Source organism: Colossoma macropomum, unplaced genomic scaffold (genome assembly GCF_904425465.1).
Source record: "Colossoma macropomum unplaced genomic scaffold, Colossoma_macropomum, whole genome shotgun sequence".
NCBI classification, from domain to species: Eukaryota; Metazoa; Chordata; class Actinopteri; order Characiformes; family Serrasalmidae; genus Colossoma; species Colossoma macropomum.
The window spans coordinates 7,563,125-7,580,616 of NW_023494793.1; positions in this window are offsets into that span (position 1 = coordinate 7,563,125).

Consider the following 17,492-nt stretch of genomic DNA (forward strand, 5'->3'; position numbering starts at 1 on the left):
TTAATCTTTCATTCACAATATTAGCAAAAATCTACCCTTTATTTAAGGTACAACAATTTAAAGAAAAAACTAGATCTTGTAATTAAAGAAAAAAATTTCTTAAATCTCTGTGTGTGACATTTGTTGGCACCCCTACAAATTCTTAAGAGTCAAATCTAACTGAAGTATAGTCTCATTAATATTTTATATTTTACGTTTACTTGAGCGACTGGGAGCACTTAAATGGTCAGCCATGACTTCATTAGGGAATATTTATGAGATGAAACACAGGCCAAACACAGGCTGGGAAGAGGACGTATGTCTACACTGACCCCACGCACAGTAAGGAAGATGCTTCAAGTGGACCAAGAATCTAAAAGGATCACAGAGGAGGAATTGCAGACATTAGTTAAGCCTTGGGGTCAGAACGTCTCCCAAACCACAGTCTGGTAGTTGTGGGGCTGTTTTCCTTCCAAAGGCCCTGGACAGTTCATTCAGATACATGGTATCATGGACTCCATCAAGTAGCAGCAGAAATGAAATAAAAACCTGACAGCCTCACCCACAAAGCTTAAACTGGGCCATAGTTCAGATCTTTCTGCAGGACAATGATCCAAAACACACCTCAAAATCAATACAAACATAGTTCACTGACCATGGAATTAAGGCTTTGCCATGGAATTAATGTTTTTGTTACTATGTTATCTGTTTGCTTTTATCATGAAATTGTTTAAAAAGTCTCAGGGAAAAAAAACGTCATGTTTTAATGATTTCGTTGCATAGCTTACATGTGCATGTTCAAATGTTCTCTTCATTAGGATAGTTATAAAGCATGTGGAAGAAACAAAGAAAATGCATAAAAAATAAAATGTAGCCGCCATATAAATATATATATTTGCCATCCATATATGAGTAATGCTTTCTATCATATATTGTTAATGTGTTACACATATGTTTGTATATGTTGATATATTGATGAAATATATGTGCCATATTTGAAAATGCCCAATTTGAAATATGTTTGCATATATGTTAAATAGATGTCTATATGTGGCAAATATAAGTTGGATATAAGGGAAATCCATACATGCTAATATCTGTCATATATTTGAAACACATAGAGTGCCACATATCAGATTTTTATTGAAAAAGTTGTTTTTACTCAACTTGAATCTTTTTTAGACAACAACAAAATTTATGAGACTTTTCAATCAGGTTTTAGGGCATTTCACAGTACTGAGTCTGCTCTTTTAAAAGTGACTAACGATCTTTTACTTAGTGCTGATTCTGGTGATTGTTCAGTCCTGGTCTTGCTGGACTTGAGTGCTACATTTGACACTGTCGATCATGATATACTCATTGAGCGTTTGGAACATTGTGTTGGGGTCAAGAGTTTGGCTCTAAATTGTCTTATCTCATATATTAAACATAGAACCTTTTCTGTTAACATTGGGAAATACTTCTCTTCATCTGTGGCCACGACATCTGGGGTTCCACAAGGGTCCATTTTAGACCCTGTGCTTTTTTCGTTATACAAGCTCCCCCTAGGCCAAATTATTCGTAAACATAACATCTCATTTCACTGTTACGCAGATGATCTACAACTATATTTACCTTTAAACATTGGAAATCATTACTCCTTAGGTAGACTCAATGAATGTATCATGGATATTAAGAATTGGATGACCCAGAGCTTTCTTCAGCTGAATGATAGTTTAACAGAGGTTATTTTGTTTGGTCCCCCCACAGTAACCAAGAGCTTGAAACAAAATCTGGGTTCTTTAACCCCTTTTATAAATCACAAGTTAAAAACCTTGGGGTCGTTTTTGATACCAAATTAAAATTTGATAAGCAAATAAATGCAGTGGTCAAGGCTAGTTTCTTCTAGCTTAGGACAGTCTCCAGGTTAAAATCATTTCTTAATGCTTCAGATTTGGAAAAGTCATTCATGCCTTTGTGACAGAGATTGGATTACTGTAATGCACTATATTTTGGAATTAACGAAGCATCCCTGGCTCGTTTACAACTACTTCAAAATGCTGCAGCCAGAACGTTAAGTGGTACGAAGAAAAGAGAGCACATTACTCCAGTTTTAGCGTCCTTGCACTGGCTCCCAGTGCAATACAGAATCCAATATAAAATGGCATTGATGGTTTTTAAATCTTTGAATGGTCAGGCACCTGCATATGTCGAGGTCATGCTTTGTATATATGCGCCCTCAAGATCTTTAAGGTCTGCATCTCAATCACTTTTAACTGTTCCTCGGTCTCATCTTAAACATAAAGGGGATCGTGCTTTTGCTGTCGCTGCACCAAGACTTTGGAATGGTCTTCCAAGTGACATCAGGCATGCTTCATCTGTGACTGTTTTTAAAACAAAGCTTAAAACACATTTTTATCGATTAGCATTCAGCAGTCGTTGAACTGTGGACTGAGGTCTGTACACTGTTGTGTGAATGTATGGTAGTGGTGTTCGGAAGGTGGGAATCCTTTTTGTTTTTTTGTAAAGCACTTTGGTTTTAAATGTGCTATATAAATAAAATTTACTTACTTACTTTTATAGGGGTAATATTTATTATCATTTAATGTTCAATAAAACCTTAGTCTACCTTCTAACTAGCTAGCTAACAAAGATTTGTTGTATGGTAGTCCTATACAACTATTTAAACCAATGTGAAACTGTCAAGTGTTAATAAAACAAAGAAAACATCTCACCATTCTTGCTAGATTTGCCATAATGCTATACTGAATGAGTCAGATGTTGATAAGTAGTTTCGCTGGACGTATTTCAACCACATGATTAACAGTGTACTGAGCAAGGCGACACACCCACTGTTTAGTAGAAACCCAAGAACCAATCTGAGAATTATAACCAAAGTCTGAGACAAGTGGGCATGGGTTGGCTCTAGCATTTTAGGGACCCTGAACAGTATTTTTTCGGGGGCTCCCATCTTGCTAGCTGATGTAGTGTTAAATCAGAGGATAACTAATAACAATGACAATTTGTTCAAATATATATAATACAATTGTATATTGCTTTAATTAATATTGGATGCTCTTTTGTGCTTCTAATGAGTAAAATTTTAAATTATACATAGCTTTCTCAGCATTCTTGATCCAGGGGTCTGTCTCACGACACAGCACTTTTTGCTTAACCAGCTCATGCATACATTTAAAAAATGTTGAATATTGAGCCTGCCCATTCAAATAAGAACTGTTGTTTATGAAAATGAAATAAACTGTTGTTTATGTTGCAAATGAAATTTAAAAACTGCCAGTAGATTAACATTAAGATGAGATAAGATAAGATAAGATAAGATAAGATAAGATAAGATAAGATAAGATAAGATTATCCTTTATTAGTCCCACAACGGGGAAATTCTTAGTGTTACAGCAGCAAAGGGAGAGCAAGGCACTCACAGAAGTAAGAAGAGAATTAACAAGAAGCAATTAACTTGCTTAATAACTTAACAAGGTTTATACAGTTTGTTACTATATAAACATTATATATAATACAAAAAGTGAAAAATAACATAAATAAAATATAAACTCTGTCCTTCACAAAAATTAACAATATAAAGAATTATAAATAAATAAAAGCTAAAATACTTACATTGTAAGGATATTTTACCCAAATTTCACATAGCCTATTGCACATGAGGTATTGATTTATATTACACATGGGATGGTGAGGAGTTAACAGTATAAACATTATACATAGAAAAGCAAAAAATCTTTACACTATAGATATATTTAAAAAATACTGCACATAGATAATTGATTACATTGCACACAGGAAATGGTGATGCATTCTTAATTTATGTTCTGTAGGTGTGTGAGGTCTAATGGGGGGTGGAGGGGGTTCTACTGGGAGCAGTGCTGGTTGTACAGACTAACAGCAGCAGGCAGGAAGGACCTGTGATAGCGCTCCTTCACACACTTGGGGTGAAGCAGCCTGTCACTGAAGGAGCTGCCCAGTGCATGGATGCTAGTCTGGCTAACATCCTCCTGTCTCCCTCCATCTGCCCTGGGTCTAGGGGGCTTCCCAGGACAGAGCTGGCCCTCTTAATGAGTCTGTCAAGTCTCTTCCTGTCCACAGTTGAGATGCTGCTACCCCAGCAGACCACTCCATAAAAGATGGCTGATGCCACAACGGTGTTGAATACGGTCCTAACCAAAAGCACTGATCTAACAACTGTTTATTTGTTGGTAAAGATTAATTGTTAATAATAGTTAACAGTTAATCGGTTAATTGTTTTTATCCCTACTCTGAAGTTTAACTTTTTGTACAACACAGGTCCCTTTGAATCTGCCATAAAGCAAGCAGCATTCAAACCTGGATGTGTTAGTGGGAAGGTGCTGGGATGTTTTTCTGTCTCAGGACCTGGACAACTTTCTATTGTTGATAGAGACATTAATTGTGTTCTGTATCAGAGTATTTTTAAGAAGAGTGCCTGTTCACCTTTCCATAAGCTCAAACTGAAACATAATCGGGTTATACAGCAAGACAGTCATTCAAAACACCCTACAACGCCATTACCAAGTCAATGTCAATGCTCTGTTGAGAATGGTCCACCTACCCAGTAATATTTGGTCAGTGGACATCCTATGTTGGTTCCTTTTAACTGATAGATCGGATAGAGGGGTGCTAATGAATTATGCAGTAGTAGATGGGCCACAGTCTGTAACTGTAAACCTACAAAGTGCACTAATGTGGCGCTCAACACATGATTACTTGATTAGAAAACCCTACACTGCACTTCTATTCACTGGCCAATGAACCAATATCAGAATCAGAATCAGACTCAGACACAAACTCAGTGAGACAGGGTGTATGTCTGGGTGTTTCCATGATTGGGGTTCCATTTGTGTCCCACTATTATTACACTTACAAATATGCATGTAAAGGTAAAATACATTCTAAACATAGCTAAAGTGTCTTTCACAACAACATGTGTGCATTTTTCAGATAAATAACTTAAATCATTAACAAAATCTACAGTTGTATGCAAACATTTGAACACCCATGGTCAGATGAGTGAAATTTTCTAAGTGAAAATCACATCACACATGGTTCTATAAATGTAAGCGCAGAATTTCTATTTTCTATTCTATTTTCTATATTGGCCAAGTTTAACATATTGTAAAAATAGAACATTAAATTGTGAATGACCCCTTACATTTGCACAGGCCACATTTTATGTTTTTGTTTTTGCGACACGTTCAATTCGACAAATAAACAGTAATTGTGCATTAAAATGTGCAGGAGTGTTTTCTTTATTTTAACTATCCACGGCACTTACAAAACAGCATTTTTTCATGTCTCAGCCACACATTTCAGTTGTGTACCTCAACATTCACCCTAGCCTCAACAGGAATTTGCATCACCTGAATTTACTGAAGATTATGAGAAGAAAAATACATTTTCTGATTCTTTTTTCTTTAAATGATATTGTGATATTGACTCACAATGTCACTTTAAAATATTCAACCCTGTTACCCGAACTGTAGACTGCAGATAAATTATTATTTAAAAAGTAAGTGAATCATTAGAATGCCCTTAATATTCTCATGCCATGAACATGGATGCTAGTTAACCAGATTTGTGTATTTGCAAATTCGATACTAAGAACGCTGTAACTCATTTAAGCCACTGGCAGCAACATAAAAATTAGATTTTGTTAACATTTTGTTGTTTCATACAACATTCAATGTTAAAAATGATAAAAAAAAATAAAGCCATAAAATTAATATGGCTAATCATGGAATCACCCAATTACCTCTCTTTCACCAAACCCATCTGACTGACTGCCTACAGCAGATAACATGATCTACTGCTCTCCTCTTCGGGTCCAGAAGAAAAACAAAAAACCCATTGTGTCCTATTTTAACGTGCCTAGAGGAGATAATTTTGCTGCCCTGGAGGAGCCAGAGCTCCAGGCCTATAATGTCAGCAGCTCATGCTGGTATAAAAGTCTACATTGTAGGGTTTAAATGTATTCCTCTGTATTGGCTGTATTACTGTGAAGTGCTGTGTGTTGTGGGAAGATAGCAGATTTCCTAAATGGGTGGATTTTTGGTGATTTGCTATAAATGTGGCTCTACTGTTGATTCCTGAATATCTGGCTTGTTTTTTTTGTGGATACGCATGTCATGCAAGCTTATGGATACTAACTGTTAATCTTGAATTTTCAAATTGAAGATATATGTTCAAAATACAAACATGAAGAAACACATAATTTTGCATCCATATGCATTTCCACATGCAAATGGGAGTTGTGGTGGAGTCATAACACCTCTTGTCCAAAATGGCTGCCTACTGTGTTCATCTACACTCTGAAGTTTTCTTCGGTTTTATAGTGCACAGTAAGTCATACTGTGTCCTAATCCACATCGACAAATCTGTGTGAATTTCATGTAGACACAGATGTGGTTTGAGAAGCTGAGAGAAGTTTTGAGGATGTATTTAAGAAAAATGGGTAACTAGTGACTTCTTGTCTTTGTTAGCAACATTAGCCTCATAGCTGCAGCACTAAACTACAGAAGCAAAATCTAGACACCAAGTATGTCTTGGCTGATCAAAAAAATGTGAGACAAGTGGAAAACGGTGTAAATTAGATTTTTCACCAAGACATTCCTTTAAGACGCAGACCTGCACTAGAGAATTTCTGCAATGTCTACAATATTCTGGATTCCAGAAATGAGCGAGTTCCTCTGGAACTTTTGTGCTAAATCTTACTGTTTTTTTTTAGTTTTTTTTTACATAAAACAGCATAACATGTCAACACAACTGTTAACTTCCATTTATAGGACTTTCTAACCCGTGTCTTATAAGCGGTCATGATGTCAGTGAGCGTGAACTGCTTTAGTCAGCCAATGAGCTGATCAGCTCACCAACCAATCAGCACTCAGTAGCAGTAATGCTTTCAGAAATTAAAGGAAGTTCCAAAATAAATGGCAAGAAACATATTTTTCATTTTTAGCTATTTAGTTGTTATTGACAGAAACATGACACCTTCCTTCCAGCGTGTAACCTTTCGAATCATTTGATCACAAACTGATAATTAAAACCATTTCTGGGGCGCCTGAGTATTTTCCTCAGTGTCTTTTTTTTAAACTGGAGACAGAAAATCTACTGTAAAACATCACAGATTTTGTTTGTTCTCTCTGCTCAGTGTATTTTCTCCACTATGATCATACCGCTTTTCCATATTGCTGCTGTTGGAAGAAAAAAAAGTTGGCATGACTTGGCAAAAAGTCTGGTTCCATTGACTTACATTAAAAGTAAAGTAGTTTTTTTTTCCTTTTCCTGTAAAATCATTATTTTGGAGACATGAGGTTTTCTTCCAACAACAGCAATATGTAGTAGCTGAAATACCTGGCAGAATGCCAGCTAAGGACAGACTAGTAGCTTCTCAGTACTCAGGGCTGGGGTCAGTAGTCCTGCAGAGAGATTTTCCTATGAAGCAGCTTGATATGCTGCTGCATGCTGTCTCAGTTTAGGGTTAGGGTAAACAGATGCTAACTGACTAAGCACAAGGAAAAAACGAAAAACACACAGAGGAGTATCATATCATTAAAATTATGGAAGCCTGTTTCTGCCACTGAGAGAAAGTTAGTCAGTTATAATAATGAGAAAGTTTCTTATAATTATGACTTAGTATCTCAGAAATATGACATAACATTTCTTAATTATGACTTGCTATCTAATAATAATGAGATGATATATCATAATTACTACTTAGTATCTCATAATAATGATACTGTCATAATTATGACTTCTCATAATTCTAACTCACTTTCTGAGATTCTATCTCATAATTATGACATAGTATCTCAAAATAATGACTTACTATGTCATAACTATGACTTGCAATCTCAAAATTATGACTTAGTATTGTATTATTATGATTTAGTATCTCACAACAATCACTACTTTCTCATTATTATGGGACAGCAAGTCATTATTATAAGATTGTACCTTCTCATTATTATGACATATTATATGGCCTTGGTGGAAACAAGCTTACATAGGTTAAGTTCTGTTACTGGTCTTCAGATACTAAATACTTTTCAATGTGGCACAAATCTAATCAATCTAATATGGCAGCAGTATATTGAATAAGTATTGACATAATTTAAATAATTATTTAAAAATAATCATTAATGACCGATTATTTTGAGATTTTGAAATAGTAAGTCAATATTTTAAGACACTAAGTTAAATAAATTGTTATTTCAAGATTCTAAGTGAAAATGTTTTCACACTGCTGCCAGAAACAGAAAAAAGGTTTTTTTCCTTTTCCTGTTGGTAATAGGCTTCCATAAAAGACTTCATTATACAGAGATATGAAAATTGTTCTGGTCTGTGCCACAAATATTGTAGTCACATGTATGCTGGTGTAGGACAACAGCAAAAATGAATATCACATAATTGGGGTGTCCACTTTGGGGAGTTGTATTCCATTAACTGCCAGAAGCTCCTTGTAGGCCTGCACAGGTTGAGACCTTAACATAAAAAGCGCAGGAGTGGCTGCAGGTTTTCATTTCAGTCAAGTGGATTGTAGATAAGACTGGTAATTACTCACACAGAATGCAACCAGTTCTTCTCTCTTTCAGTGGCAATAGGCGGTGGTGGCAGATTCTACCCTATTGCTGGTTGTCTGAGTAGCACACTTACTGACTGACTAACCACTAAACTGAGAGAGCCTCGGCTGCTTGCGAGGCCCCTTTCCTGCCACAGTATTACTAGCCCTCAATCAGCCAGGAGTTCTGCTCATACTGCTGATTTCCCTGGACCCAACTTTAAGCTGCCTGCTTGTGCAAGGTGAATACTTAAGAATATTAACCCCACTAAAGCTATTATTACAGAGTCAGTTGCCATCTCCAGGGCTGCCAGTAACCGTGTGTGCATACGTAATAGGTACTATATCTGGTTCATCTTCCAGTATAACTATTACGATGAGTGTAAGCCTGGATGTCCCTACATCCTCTGAGCCTAGTGCTTCCAGGGCTGACTATACCAGTCTGTGAGCCAGCAGGTGAACTGGCATCTCCTTGACGCCTCCCTTAAGGCTACATACCAATGAATGTTTCAGGCCACTGCTTAAGTCTTGCTGCCAGTGCACCTGTACGTGTGCCCCCATGGCTAACATCATGCCCCCCACCATCATGAGTTCAAATGATCCTAGAATCCAGCTGAGATGCCAGTGAAAGGCCTTACAGAAGCCTTGCTTCTTCTGCTGTTCACCTTCTCCCCTCTGGCTCCCCCCACATCCACCAAGAAGGATGGTGGGTATGAAGCACAGGGTACATAAAAAGACACTTATTTCCAGTGCTTCATAATCTCTTCCCCAACTTTAAACAAATTACTTCTTCACTTCACTGTCTTCTAGAGTTTATATAACTTTACACCTACCTGTGCTTAAGACACATGCTGTCTTCATTTTTGATGAACAGTGGTGAGACCATGGCAACCCTCACCAAACTCCAGCCAATCTTCAGCCACCATGACCTCCAGATGTTGTTTGACTGAGGAACAACTAAATCTTCTCTTTATATCTGTTCCAGCAGTAAACTAAAAGGATAATAGACAGACATGACATTACAGAGAGGATAAATAATAGAAATGAAAGAAATGGGCTAAGGAAAGCCCAGGTGAGGTGCAAAGAAGGAAAATAAGCAGTAAAAAGCTAATACTCTCAGGCAGTGTCATATGTAAGTAGCCAACCTACACCCAACCTAGCTTCCAAATACAAATAAGCTCATGCATTCACAGGGTGGTATCATACAATACAATAGATTGACATATCAAGCGGTAGCACCATATTGCAGGGAGGATCTTATAGCTGATAGCTCAACATTAGCTCTTAGCACCGAAACATCCATTTTGGAGTGGGATACATCACTTCTGAAGCGTGTGGAGGTAATTAGCAGTTCCTGTTTCTCTCTCTTTCTCTCTCTAGCTTCAGGAGACACCTCCTAGAATGGGCAGCTGGGACAGCTGCTACTGTCCTATGGCCAAAATGCTAATTAGAATTTCTTTGAATATTTTATGATGGAGGTTTCCCAGTTTTGAACTAGTTCACCTCTAGATAACTACTTTCTTTTTTGCTCTAGACCCCATGTGTCAAACACAAGGCCTCAATCCTATCTGGCTCGCAAAAGTACTTTAGTTTTCTACTAATATTAGCCTGTTTCACAATGTGCCTCACTGCAGTCCCCAGCATGCACTGCAACGTAATGTGCTCTGACTCTCTTACCCCAACAACAGTCTATGGGACAGCGGTTACATCTCAATCCTACACAATTCCGCGCAATTCCACACAAGTCATATCACCAAAATGCATTTCAGTTCAACCAATATAAGCACTTAACTTCAGCTCAGCAGCTCAGAAATTAAGCCTAAGTCTTAATGAACTTGCAGCATAGAATGGATTCTAGGTGTCTAGTTCAAGCAAATAGGTAGGTTTGAAAAACTGAGCTCCTGGGGACATTTAAACTTTGAATATTTCAAGTGTCCATGTAATATTTCAAAGTCTACTACTAGTAGCGGTGGGAATCTCTAGACACCTCACGATTCGATTACGATTCAGAGGGCTGCGATGCGATTATAAAACGATTATTGATGAATCCATTTTTTTTTCTATACAGGATTTCTATTTTCTCACTGTGTGAGGACTTGGTACTTTTAAAGCAAAGTATTTGTAATAATCCATAATGAATTTACGTCCAATATCTTTTATTAATAAAACAAATGGAAGTGATGTGGCGAGTGAACTAGAAAGCTCTCATTCACTGCTCTAGTTTGGAGCATGACACACTGGCTGCCACTCATCTGCGATAAAATGCGCTGTTGAAACGATGAAATAAGACGGTGAAATAAGATCCAGTGGCAATGGATGCCAACGCAGCACATGTTACAGCCGTCCTACCCGTTTTCTTTTATTTTTTTATTTTGTAAAAAAATGGGGGGGATCGCTGTGTCAGTAAAATATCTTTTCGAGACTGGATGCTGTATCTCGGCTCCAAAGTGTGCAACATAGCGCGAAAGCCCTGGTTCTCAAAGACTGAGAACTGGCGCTCTGCAGGTCACATAGCAACGCAGTCTCGCCTCGCTAGTTGCTAACGAAAAGACAGAGACAAATTTAAGACGAACATTTGGAGATGAATGGACTTATTCGCATTTATAAGCAGCACAGTTGGTTTCCTGGAACATTAAACCTGCAATGAGAGACTGTCAAACACTAATTAGTTGCGAAAATGAAGTCAGCTTCTCTTTACATCTCCCCCTTCCACCTTAAATGTTGCCACATTTACAATATGCAATTATATACAATTTAAGGTGGAACGGGAAAATTCGAACAAGAAGCTGGTGAATAAGAAGCGACTTCAGCCTCGTAAAACAGTCGAACGTTGAGAGACATTTAACAAGAAACGGTTCTACTTCTGAGGAAAAGTTTTCTGGCGGAGATGGGAGAAATCTCCGCCAGAATCTTAAAGCAGAGCAAAGTAAATCTGCGCTTTGGTTTACATTTTTTAGTCTATGCTAGGACATTATCACATACTGGACATTAAATGTTGTGGCTCCCAAGGTGGTTTGACTTTTTTTGAAAGGACAAAATGTCTCTTCTTATCATGTGTGTTGTGACTCCTGATCTAACCTGGCTTTAATACAGAGGGAGCCGGTCGGATTTCTCACTCATCCAGTTGTGTTTTTGTTATGTTCCGCCGCAGACTGTGCAGGCGCTCACCACCCTGGGATCCAACCACATTTTTTCTCTGGCCCACAGATTTGATGAGATTTTTTAATATGGCCCTTTTACTCGTTGAGTTTGACACCCTTGGTGTAAACTGAGGCTGCTATTGTGTCGCTTAGCCAGAAACCATCGTTTAAAAAGCTGCATACATGGTTGTCTAAGGGAAATATTAAAAAGCAAACAGAAAATTAGTATAGATAAAAACTTTTATTCAGTTCAACTAGTATACATCGTTCTCCTCTAGGCTGAATATTTTTCCATGGAAAAAGTCAGAGCCAGCTGCCGTTGCGTTTCTGTGGCAGCAGGTTTACTGATTGGTTCTGAACATGTTACCACCACGTTAAAGCGACATACACATTAGTTAGTCGTTACTTAAGACATGACTTATGCACTGGTGGTGGTAAAAGGAAAGTTTGAACTAGTGTTAACTAAGGACTTAGTAAAGACTTTATGCCCAAACTTACACAAACTGGTGCAACCCAGACCTGTTATTCTCAGGTGATCTCACATCCAAAGACAAACCAGGCCTGACCCTGTTGGCTTCCGAGATCAGACGAGATTGGGCATTCTCAGGGTGATGTGGCCGTAAGCGAGAAACATACTAAAAAGAGCCACTTTTAAAAATAGTAGACCAGATAATTAGACCAGCTTATCTAGTGAGAGTGATATAGATTTATTATGCGCTGTGAAAGAGCCCATACAGAAATATTTAAAGGTAAATTTGCTATGTGTTATTTTATTACTTGGCATATGTAGTACATTGTTTATATGATGACATGGTGGTGAATTCATGTTGTTCTACAATAGAAAAAGAAGCCTGACCTGATTTCAAGAGCTTAATGCCCCTGTATGTCTCTGGAAACAAACACACAAGTTGTTAAAACAACCAGAGCTCTAGTTCAGTCAATAAAGGTGATGCTGCCAAAATGAAAGTGAACATACACACTTGTGAAACGGAAGATGCTCGGCTAACTAGGAAACGTTTGGATAACTAGTTGGATTTGACAATGTGAGCTGTACGAATGAACCAAATATATTTTGTCAAAGTCTATTTATGTTTCTGTTTCTGTTCTGCTAAGATCACTAGCTAGTTATTCTAGTGTTAATCCTTTAGGCGTTAGTTCAGTAGCTCTTAGCTGACCTCACAGTTGACATCAGGGACTGCTAAAGGAAATTTCTCTTTACTGTTGGAATTGTAACTCTGAAAGCCCCCAGTTAGACACTCTGCCATTCAAATGACTCTGACATTTCTGTTTCAGACCCAGTGCAGAGCCTCTGCCATGAGTTTTTTTTTGGTGGAGCCAAATGCTCTACATGAGGAAGTGGACTTTAGTGGACTACTCAGCACAGCCCAGGTTGAGGTAAATTAGTCATTAAACCACACTTACTTGAAGTAACAGTTTATTAATATATTTATATCTGTATATGTGCTGACTGACCACTAAAATGTATATTGTGCCCTCTATTGTAGGTGGTCATTGAGGAGAATGGTGAGGTTATACACAGCCCTTCACCCTGTGCAGAGATCACTTCCCTATGGGACCCATTAATAACTCCACCTCAGGCTGCTTCACCACCATCTCCGCCCACTTCACCACCTGAATGGGTTCTGTCCACTTCTTCATCTTGGACTTTGCCCTGGACTCCACTGACTTCTCCATCTTGGGATGGATGGCTCCACTTCTGCTTCTCAGCCCCAGTCCACTTCTCCACCCAGGGATCCATCCACTTCTCCAGCCTGGGATGGGTCCACTTCTGCTCCTCAGTCACTGTCCACTTCTTCACCCTGGGAACTATCCACTTCTAAACCCTGGACTCCATACACTTCTTCATCCTGGGATGGGTCCACTTCTGGTTCTCAGCCCCAGTCCACGTCTCTGTCCTGGACTCCACCTACTTCTCTATTGTGGGATGGGTCCACTTTTACTCCTGAGTCACTGCCAGCTTTATCACCCTGGACTCCTCCCACTTCTCCATCGTGGGATGGATCCACTTGTGCTCCTGAGTCACTGCCAGCTTTATCACTCTGGACTCTAGGGTCGTGGTAGCAGTTGGGAGAGCAGAGAATCCCAGACAACCCTGTCCCCCACAACTTCCTCCAGCTCATTCCCGGGGACCCCAAGCCGCTCCCAGGCCAACCTGGAGATATAATCCCTCCAGCGTGTCCTAGGATGACCCCGGGGTCTTGTCCCGGTAGGCCGTGCCTGGTACACCCCCACTGGGAGGCGTCCAGGGGGCATCCGGATCAGATGTCCGAACCACCTCAGCTGGCTCCTCTCAATGCGGAGGAGTAGCGGCTCTACTCCGAGCTCCTCCCGGATGGCCGAGCTCCTCACCCTATCAAATAGAGTGTAGCCCGCCACCCTGCGAAGAAAGCTCATTTCCGCCGCTTGTATTCACTATCTCATTCTTTCGGTCATTACCCATAGCTCATGACCATAGGTGAGGGTCGGGATGTAGACCGACCAGTAAACAGAGAGCCTGCGCCCAGAGAGCCTGCGGTCGATCTCACGATCCCTCTTCCCATCACTCGTGAACAAGAGTGCCCCACCTGGGGCAAGTCCTTTCCCCTTACCTGGAGTGGGCATGCCATCCTTTCCCGGGCTAAGACCATGGACTGATGTGCATACCAACCACTTCACACTCAGCTGCAAACTGCTCCAGTGCGCACTGGAGGCATCCATGTGATCCAGCCAAAAAAACAACATCGTCTGCAAATAGCAGAGACGCCACCCTCCCTACATGTGTTTTGTGGATCCACAAAACACATGTAGACTGGGTTGGCAAATTCCCATGCCCCCTCAACAATCCATGATCGGTTGAAGTCTCCTTTCTAGCACCTTGGCATAGACTTTCCCAGGGAGGCTGAGCAGTGTGATACCCCGATAGTTGGCACACACTCTCCAGTCCCCTTTCTTAAAAATAGTCCAAGGGTACTGTTCCCGAGGTCCATGCAATATTGCAGAGGCGTGCCAGCCATGACAGCCCAACAATATCCAGAGCCTTAAGCATCTCCGGACGAATCTCATCCACCCCTGGTGCCTTGCCACTGAAGAGCTTGCCAACTACCTCAGCGACCTCCACCAGGGAAATGGAGCTTGACACGCCAGAAGCCTCTGGCCCTGACTCCCATTAGGGAGGCATGTCTCCCGGATTAAGGAGTTCCTCAAAGTGCTCCTTCCACTGACCGACAATATCCTCATTTGAAGTCAATGTTTCTCCACCCCTGCCAAATACAGCTTGGGCACAGCCACCCCGACCTCTCCTAATTTGCCGGACAGTCGTCCAGAACCTCCTTGAGGCCGACCAAAAGTCTTTTTCCATGGCTTCTCCAAACTCCTCCCACACCCGTCTTTTTTTTGCTTCTGCCACCGTTGCGGCTGCCACCTTTTTTGCCTGACGGTACCTATCTGCTGAGTCGGGAGTCCTTCGGGCCATCCAATCCCTAAAGGCCTGATGGCTTCCCTCACCCCTGGTGTCCACCAGGGGGTTCTTGGGTTACCGCCCTGACAGGCACCAACAAGCTTTTGCCTACAGCTATGCCTGTCAGCTTCCACAATGGAGGTTTTGAACAGGGTCCATTCAGACTCCATGTCCCCTACCTCCTCCGGGACATGAGAAAAGCTGTCCCGGAGGTGGGAGTTAAAATCTTTCTGAACAGGGGCCTCCGACAGTCGTTCCCAGCACACCCTCACTATTCGCTTGGGCCTACCGGGTCTGACCATTGGTCTTCCCTGCCATCTGATCCAACTCACCACCAGATGGTGATCAGTTGACAGCTCAGCACCTCTCTTCACCCGAGTGTCCAGAACATATGGTCCCAAGTCAGAAGAAACGACAACAAAGTCGATCATTGACCTATGACCCAAGGAGCTCTGGTACCATGTACACTTATGAACATCCTTGTGTTCGAACTTGGTGTTCGCTATGGACAATCCATGCCTGGCACAGAGGTCCAATAACAATTCGCCATTCAGGTTTAGATCGGGCAGGCCGTTCTTCCCAATCACACCTCTCCAGGTCTCCCAGTCATTGCCAACATGAGCATTGAAATCTCCTAGTAAGGCTATGGAGTCTGTAGGCGGGACCCTTTCCAGAACCCCGCCCACTTGCTCCAAGAAGGCTGAATACTCTGACCTGCTGTTTGGTGCATAAGCACACACAACAGTCAGAGTTTTCCTCTCTGCGATTTTAATTCACATTGAGGCGACCCTCTCATCCACCGGGACAAACTCCAACTGCACGGCTGCCAGCCGGGGACTCGTGAGTATCCCCACACCTGCCCGGCGCTTCTCACCCTGTGTAACCCCGGAGTAGGAGAGGGACCAACCCCTATCAAGGAGTTTGGTTCCAGAGCCGACACTGTGGGTGGAGGTGAGCCCAACTATATCTAGTTGGTACCTCTCAACCTCCCGCACAAGCTCCGGCTCCTTCCCCCCCAGTGAGGTTACATTCCACGTACCAAGAGCCAGTTTCTGCCGCAGGGGACTAGGCCACCAGGGGTCCCCCCGCAATCTCCCACTGCCTATACGGCACTGCACTGCTCCCCCATGCTGGACCTTGTGGGTGGTGGGCCCACATGGTCTCCACACGTTGTCTCTTCGGGCTGAGCCCGGCCGGGTTACGTGGGCTGCTCGCTGGGGGACGCTACCCCCAGGCCTGGCTCCAGGGGTAGGTCCCAGGTGACCCTCTCCCGGGCAGGGTACACGATTGTCCGTGTCCATTTTTCATAGAGGATTTTTGGATCGAGTTAGTCTGGGTCTTCACTCCAGACCTGTTCGCCCTGGGAGACCCTACCAGGAGCATACTGCTCCTGACGACTTAGCTCTGAAGATCCCTGGACCACACAAGCCCTTCTGCCTCAACAAGGCCCCGATCCAGGAAGGGCATTTATTTTCACTGAAAGTTATTTGGTAAATGTTGACGTCACATGTATTTCCACAGTAACTACTTCATGAATGACTGGAGTCACAAATTTCCTCTTCGACTTGCTGCCCTGCGACAGGCTTTCACCATAAGTGCACCACATCATTTCTCACATTTTAGGCTCACTGTCTTTTAGTAGTAATGTGTGTCCTGCCCTTACCTCCCTCACACTCCTTTCTCCGTTTCACTCTATAGATCATTCTAAGCAACCCACAGTATTGTCACTATCTCTCGTGCTGGCAGACTGATTCTTGGTGGAATGGCCACGTTCAACTCAAGGGTAACAAAGTGATCATGAACACACATTTACTAAACAAATCAGTATGATTTAAATGGTTTAATGCTGACATTTAGAATATCTATCTTCTTTCTGCAGAATCTAGCTCTCTTCCAGGACATGTATGACCACTTGTTGCTCATTGCTTAGAATCCTTCACATGTTGAGTGGATCCAAACGGAGCTGGCTGAGATTGGGGTGAGTTTGACTAGCTGTGCTTTAGTCAGATCAGTAGCACTTTTTGTGATTTGTACAGCTGATGTCACAGTGATATGTGCTGTGACACTAATGTTTTCTTTTACTTTCAGATTCAGCAGTTCAACTTTATAGACATCATCTATGAGTTGGTGCTGCTTGGAGTCCTGAGAGGAGTGAGGCCTCCAGTCTTTTCAGTAAGAAATTGTTTTTTGCTGTAGAGTTTATGTCCTTCCTTTCCTTTCACCCTTTCTTCCACATTAGATAGATAAAAATAAGATAATGTAAGATAAGTTATTATAAGATAGGATAAGTTAGTGTAAGATAAGATAGAATAAGATAAGTTAGTGTAAGATA